The sequence below is a fragment of the Triticum urartu genome, chromosome 7A (genome assembly GCF_056163025.1).
Source record: "Triticum urartu cultivar PI428250 chromosome 7A, HENAU_Tu73, whole genome shotgun sequence".
In the NCBI taxonomy this organism is placed as follows: domain Eukaryota; kingdom Viridiplantae; phylum Streptophyta; class Magnoliopsida; order Poales; family Poaceae; genus Triticum; species Triticum urartu.
Genome location: NC_141879.1, coordinates 109,620,829 through 109,628,098, shown reverse-complemented (window position 1 = coordinate 109,628,098; position 7,270 = coordinate 109,620,829). Strand labels below are relative to the sequence as shown.

The 7,270-nt window shown below is 51.2% G+C and overlaps 1 pseudogene; it reads right to left on the bottom strand.

Moving 5' to 3' along the window:
* Positions 1-231: 231 nt before the first annotated feature.
* LOC125529700 (uncharacterized) lies at positions 232-6,891 on the bottom strand (annotated as a pseudogene).
* Between the last annotated feature and the right edge of the window lie 379 nt (positions 6,892-7,270).

Below are 7,270 nucleotides of genomic sequence, written 5' to 3'. Positions count from 1 at the left end.
GTTCTTTTCCAATAAACACAGGAAGTGAGGCTTAAAATGTCATCTCGTGTTGGTAATTTAATTTCAGTTTAAAATGTCATTTCATGTTGGTAACTTAATTGTGGTAAGGGAGACCGAAGCTAGCGATCAAGCTCCATTTTATAGGAAGTCCTAGCTCAGCCCTGTTTCCAAATATTCATCACTAATTTATGTTTTACGAGCCGACGTCGGAGATGCCTACAGTGGCTGCAAATTCTTCGCTGGATTTAACTGGTGTTACCTTGTCCTTCGATTTAACTTGGGTTACCTTGTCCATCCCATTACATAACCAAAATAGCGCAGTACTAGTTCAGAGAGTCGAACTTCTAAAGACATGCTAAATCAAGGGGGGCGACGAGTCGGGCCGCGCGGCGTCGAGGCGCGGCCTTATCCTGAGAGCGGCGCACTTCTACACCGCCGTCGTCTTGTTGGCCTTCCCGTCCGCCTCCGCTGCGCGCTTCGCCGCGGTCAGCTCGGTCTTGGCGCTCTCCAGCTGCACACGCAGAGCAGAATTCTCCTTGTCCCGCGCCGCCAGCTTCTTCTCCAGCTCCAGCGCATAGCCGAAGGAGAAGGACGCGTAGTTCGCGGCCTGCACGTGCGGGGGGTGCACGGAAAACACAATGAGACCGGACAAATCACATGCCACTGCTAATGGATGGACGATTTGGTCGCAGCATACCTGGAGCATTGCGGAGTAGCTCGACGCGACGACGTCGGAGGGACTTGCAGCGGCGAACCCACGCTCCCGCGACGGCGTGGTGATGCACTCTAGCACCTTCTTCGCGGCCTCCCAGTCGGCGCTGTCGCCGTCGTGTGTGTCGGGCACGGGCAGGTGCCGTGCCTTTGGGTCGAAACCAGGCGGGGCACCCAAGCCGGACGCGGAGGCCGAGCAGCCATGGGCAGCATGGGGCGTGCTGTGCTCAGGGACACCGTCTTTTGAAATGGTTGCCTCCTCGTGTTTCCTCTTTTTCAGGGACACCGTCGGTTCGCCGTCCGGCTCAGTTTTCACCTTGGCCGCGGACGAATCCATGCCTAGCTCAAAACTCATCAGTAACTTATCTGCTCACTCGATAGTCGATACAGGAACCAGTATCGCGAGTGTGAGAAGCGAGTTTACCTTTGGCGCCGGGCGGTGGTGAGGCGACGTTGGAAGAGAAAACCGCTGCAAGTCTGGAGATCAACCGCTGTGCCGTGTGCGTCCAGTAGCTTTGCCACCGTTTTCTTTTGCTGGGTTGTGAGCGCTGGAGCTTCATCACGGGCTATCCAGGAGCGCTTGTACTTCGACGGCCGCTCGCCCCAAAACACGGGACACGACCATGGCTCCGGCGATGTCAGGAAGAAGAACCTGTCCTTCCACGTCTCTTCGGACCCCGAAAAATACCACCCTTTGAAGAGCGCACAGCCGTCGTGCTTTGCGCGGAAGCCGTACCGACCGGACGTGTATGGGCACAGCGAGAAAAAGTAGCAGAATACGTCCGTCGATGGCTGCACGCCGGCGTCGTGGCAGAGCACCACGAATCCCACAAGGACGCGCCACCAGCTAGGCGTGAGCTGGCCCGGCGCGAGGCGAAAGTGGGTGAGCGCCTGGGAGAAGAAGCTGTGCAGTGGGAAGCGCACCCCGGCCTCCAGCGCGTGCGCGTACAGGGACACGGCCCGCTCAGGAGGCGGAGTGAAGGCGGCCCCGTCGCCAGCGGGGCGCGCGGTGTAGGCCGTCGGCAGGCCGTGCTTCCTGCACAGGGCGTCGACCGCGTCCTGGGTACGGAGAGACGAGATCACCCGATAGGCGGCGGCGGATGAGGAATCTATCCCTAGGAAAATATCAGTAAATTATCTGCTCACTCGAGAGTCGAGAGTCGATGCTCGAACAGGAACCAGGTATCGGGAGTGTCAGAAGCAAGTTTACCTTTGGCGCCAGTAGAATCAAGGACAAGCCCGGGAGGTGATGAGGCGAGGTTGGGAGAGAAAGCCGCTGCGAGTTTTGTATCAGAGAGGTAAGTCCGGAGATCAACCGCAGTGCCGTGTGCTTCCAGTAGCTTTGCCATCGTTTTCTTTTGCTGGCTTGTGGGCAATGCATCACGGACCATGCTGTAGGACTTGTACTTCGACGGTGGCCCGCTCCAAAGCACAGGGCATGGCCATGGCTCGGGCGAAGTCAGGAAGAAGAAGAGCTCGCGGTCAGTGAAGAGCTTGCGGTCGTTTTCCTGTAAAAAGAGCTTGCGGGCGTGGTACTTTTCTTCGAAGCCGTACCAGCCATTGACCCTGAATTCGACCAGCGAGAAATGGCAGAGGGATACGTCCATCGATGGCTGCACGCCGGCGTCGTGGCGGAAGTGGATTTTGTCTAACTCGTTGCCCGCACATCTTATATCTCGGCCGCACATCAGCCATGCATGTCACATCACTAGGTCCACTATGCTGTCAGATCCGCAAGGTATCTCTGGTGTAATAGACTCCCGAATAGATTGATGCTGGTGTATATGAGCAATATTCCACCTGACGCATTGTACTGTGGGGCCAAGCTATAAGATTCGATCCTACCCTATTGTACAGCATGCACCATTCCGTCTGCTTCTCCTATTAGTATTATCTACCGCGAAGATTACATGCTAAATAGCATCCCTTGACGTGAGTACTAGTCGTAAGTTTAAGTAATAGTACTGTACTAATTTTTACACGTGTATATTAATTTATTTATTCACAAGGATTAAATATCCGATGCAAAAAAGTTCTTTGTGGTGAGCAAGTAACCTACCGGGACTGTTGGTAAAAAAGGACCTCATGAGCCTTTACAACGTGGAGATTCGATTGCAAGGAGTCGTCCGTTGCATTACAAAAAGTTCTTTGAAGTTGCCAAAAAACGTTTACACAGGGAAACAAAAGTGTACACTACATAATGACTCAAGAATCTTTGAGACTACAGTTTAAAAAATTAACTAATCCATCGGCGGGGCACAGCTAGCACGTCACCAATATGCTGCGGCTGGCAGATGCTCACCTCCTCAACACAACATTGCACTACAAATAGAAATGTCTTAATATATTTTTAATATATTCTGTAAATATAAATTTCTTAATTTAGTTATTGGGTTGTTTCCCAAATCCCTAGTGAAAAAACTTATCAATCGATATAACATTAAAGTTCTTCATGGTCGGGTGAAAGAGACCCAACTTCGAGCACATATGGCTGCTATCTCTAAACTTCTTTGTGGTCGACCATAAAGAGACCGGAACCGATGATATAAAGTGCACATCGAAGGTTATATGGGACGTAGTGTCCAGTGATGAAAATATCACAATAATTATGAGGTTGTTTTCCCAATCCCTAGTGAAAAAACTTACCAATCGATATAACATTAAAGTTCTTCATGGTCGGGTGAAAGAGACCCAACTTCGAGTATATATGGTTGTTATCTTTAAAGTTCTTCACGGTCAACCATAACAGGACCATAACCGAGGATATAAAGTGCGCATCGGCGGTTATATGGCACATTCGGTATGGTTTCCGACCTTTGGTTCTGTCTCACACTTATTGTGATATTGTCATCACTAAACACTACATCACATATGGTATATGCATGATACGAGTACACTCAATCCATGTCAGGCTGGTCATAAAATTAAATGCATTTTTCTAAAATGTTGTATGTGAGACATGAGATCCAGAATTTGAGGAGATTAGCAAGGCAGCACACATGCCACATCGTAATTCATACACCATCAGTGCTGACCGCACCAGAAAAAAAAGCCTCACCCCCAAATCCAACACAGCAACACAAAAAATCTTAAGTAATAAGTACGTGCGATTGATGGTCAAGCAAAAGATAAAAAATCGATGCCCAAGAATACAGATCTGGGAGGGAAATTTTGAGAAGGAGCAGAGGACGGCTCCTCCTGATTCTTCTTAGCAACCCAACAAAAACTAACAGCGACACATGAAGAATCGTAGGAAATCGACGGGCATGTGGGTTACCAAGGGCGATGCGAATACGGGATATTTACCAAGGGTCACCCACCTCCAATATGCGGACGACACCTTGCTGCTCTTTGAGCCTGACGATCATAGCGTAGCTTCGGTCAAACTTATTCTCCTCGCTTTCGAAATCATCTCTGGTCTTAAGATCAATTTCCTTAAGAGCGAGGTAATAGCCATTGGGATGGATCCTCCGCTCGCTTCTCATGTAGCCAATTTACTTAATTGTAAGCTAGGGAGCCTTTCAATTAAGTATTTGGGCCTGCCTATCTCAGATAAACACATCTCCATTCTGGAATGAGAACCCTTGTATGGCAAGGTGGCAAATAGAGTTAGCCCCTGGCGTGGTCGTTTCCTCTCCTCGGTGGCCAGATTAATTCTAACTAACTCTAGCCTGTCTTCCCTTCCTCTGTTCACGATGGGCATGTTTTTGCTGGCTGATGGGGTTCATGCCAGGCTTGATACGCCCCGATCCAAGTTCTTTTGGGAAGGAACGGGGATCAAAAAGAAGTACCACCTAATCAAATGGGCCACGCTCTGTCGCCCTAAGAAATTTGGAGGTCTTGGGATTCTTAATTCGAAGCTAATGAATGTCGCCCTCTTAACCAAGTGGATTTGGAAACTCTCCCAAAACGAGCAAGGGCTCTGGGTGGATATTCTTCGCGCCAAATACTTCCCAGATGGGAATTTCCTTACCTCCAAAGCTAAGGGATCAACTTTTTGGAATGGGATCCAGAAAGTTATGCCGGCATTCACCTTAGGAGCCAAGTTTTGTGTCAACAATCGGTCATCAACACGGTTTTGGTTGGACCACTGGTTTGGCTCGGAACCCTTGTGGAAAAGCCATTCCTTAGCATATCGGCTTGCTACTAACGTAGAAATCCTAGTGGCAGATGCGCTACGTTCCAATCCGCCTGCGGTCTCTTTCAAAAGACCCCTGCTTGATAACGAACGAGCCTGTTGGGACGGGCTTGTAGCTGATCTGGCGGGAGTGAACCTTCGTCCTGAGGCCGACTCGGTCTCCTGGGCTCTCTCGCGCTCGGGGAAGTTTTCTGTCCAATCCTTGTACAACAAACTGACCGAGGGACCGACCCTGGACATAGCTAGGGGGCTATGGAAAGCTGCCATTCCCTTAAAAATCAAAATCTTCGTGTGGCAGATGTTTCGCGATCGCCTCCCCTCCTCCAATAATATCGCTCGTAGGAATGGGCCCTCTGACGGCTTTTGCGTTCTTTGTGGCCAACATGAAGATGCCAACCACATATTTTTTAACTGTCACCTTGCTCGCTTTGCTTGGAGTGCGGTTAGGGAGGCGTTCGGGCAGACCTGGGATCCTCGCTCTACCTCGGACCTGCGCGCTTTACTAGCTGCTTTTAGGGGTGGTTTTGGCCGGGTCTTATGGCGCTGCGTGGGAGCCTTGCTATGGTCCATTTGGACCACCCGCAATAAGATGACTATCGAGCACAAATTTCCTTCTCACCCGTCTGACATTATTTTCAAATGCCACTTATTTCTTCAGACATGGACGCCGTTGGGGAAACGGCGTGATGCGGATCGGATGTCGGAGGCGATGGAGCGGATTCGGACGATCCAGATTGATGCCCGCCACTAGCCTGCCGTAGGCTCTGATCTTTTGGACCGGCACATTGCTCTATGTTGCTTATCTCCTCTTGCAGGCTTCGGCCGGTAGCATGTATCGTACCTTGGCTACGGCTGTTTTATCTTTGTTGTTAAGTGTTGAACCTGTTGGATGCTGCCTTATGTGGGCTTTATTAATTTAAAGCCGGACGCCTCCGGCGTCTTCGTTCTAAAAAAAGAATTGCAGGAAAGCAAATGGCATCAAGATTTGGGAAGAACAACCGCGGATCTGGGCCCTCGGCCTTCGAGCTCAGGGGAGGAACTAGTCGCCCGCGTCCTCCCCTTCTTGCTCCTCCTCTTCTTGCCTCCAACTCCATGTGCTGCTGCTTGGTGAAGCGCTGATGGGGGAAGAAAATGCATTACGGTGCTTGGACGGCTCGCCGTGAAGGAGGACGTCGGAGAGGCGGGCCGCCATCGATTTCAGGAGCAGCAGAACAAACCCTGCACATGGAGTTCACATGTTAAACAATCTTGCGGGAGGAAACAACGAAGCACATAAATTAGCAGATCTCAAACACATAGATGAGTGGAACAATGATACGCATGTAGCCTAAGTAACAACTAGAAAAAATCCAACAGAGAAAATTGGGGAAAGAACTCACATGAGGCTAGATCTGGAGTCTGGGAATCGAAATTTGGCAAGTTATAAATTGCTGGGGTGGATGGGGCAACCGAGTGATGGTGTAGGCGCGCAGCTCAATGGTGTAGGGGCCTGGTCGCCTGGACAGATACGATGTGACTGTATCCGGTCGTATAACCGTGGGAAAAAGAACTAGGGAATCGTTGGTTGGGACCCGATGGGCCTGGGCGCGCTGATCCACATGATTCATCGACGGGGAGGATTCGCGTTGCGCGCGCAAACAGATAAGATTCGCCATACTCGCGTCGTGGCAGAGCACCACGAACCCCACAAGGATGCGCCACCCGCTAGGCGTGAGCTGGCCTGGCGTGAGGCAGAGGTGGGTGAGGACCTCGGAGAAGAAGCTGTGCAGCGGGAAGCGCACCCCGGCCTCCAGCGCGTGCGCGTACAGGCACACGGCCCGCTCTGGCGGCGGCATGCAGGCGCGCCTGTCGCCAGCGGGGCGCGCGGTGTAGGCCATCGGCATGCCGTACTTCTCGCACAGGGCGTCGACCGCGTCTTGGGTACGGAGAGACGACGTGACCCGGTAGGCTGCGGGCCATGACCACGAGACAGCGGCGGAGGCGGCGGCGTCGCTGATGTCCATGGCGGTGGATGAGGAGGAGGATGCGTTGGTGGAAGGCATCACGTCGGCGCCTGTTGCGCTCTCCGTTAGAGCCGGTTTGGAGGAAGAGGAGGAGCCAAATAATTTTCGAGGAAGCGCAGAGGAGCAACGGCCGGGTTCTCGAGGCGTCAAACAAAAGTCTTGATTAGACACTACAGTCTGCTACTACCGACCGCTGCATGATTCTTTTTTCAACTCACGCAATTAAGAGATTGGACTTCACAGATATCAGTAGCGGAGGCCGAGATTACAAAATTGACCCTGGAATCAAAGTTTAGAACAAAATGATCTGTTTTGCGAAGTTTCGCAGAATTTGACTCTTTCTCAAAACGCAAATCATGTTACGATTGGAATTACAAGGTGAAAGCTGGAGGATTTAGTTTAAACCATCAGCTTAGAC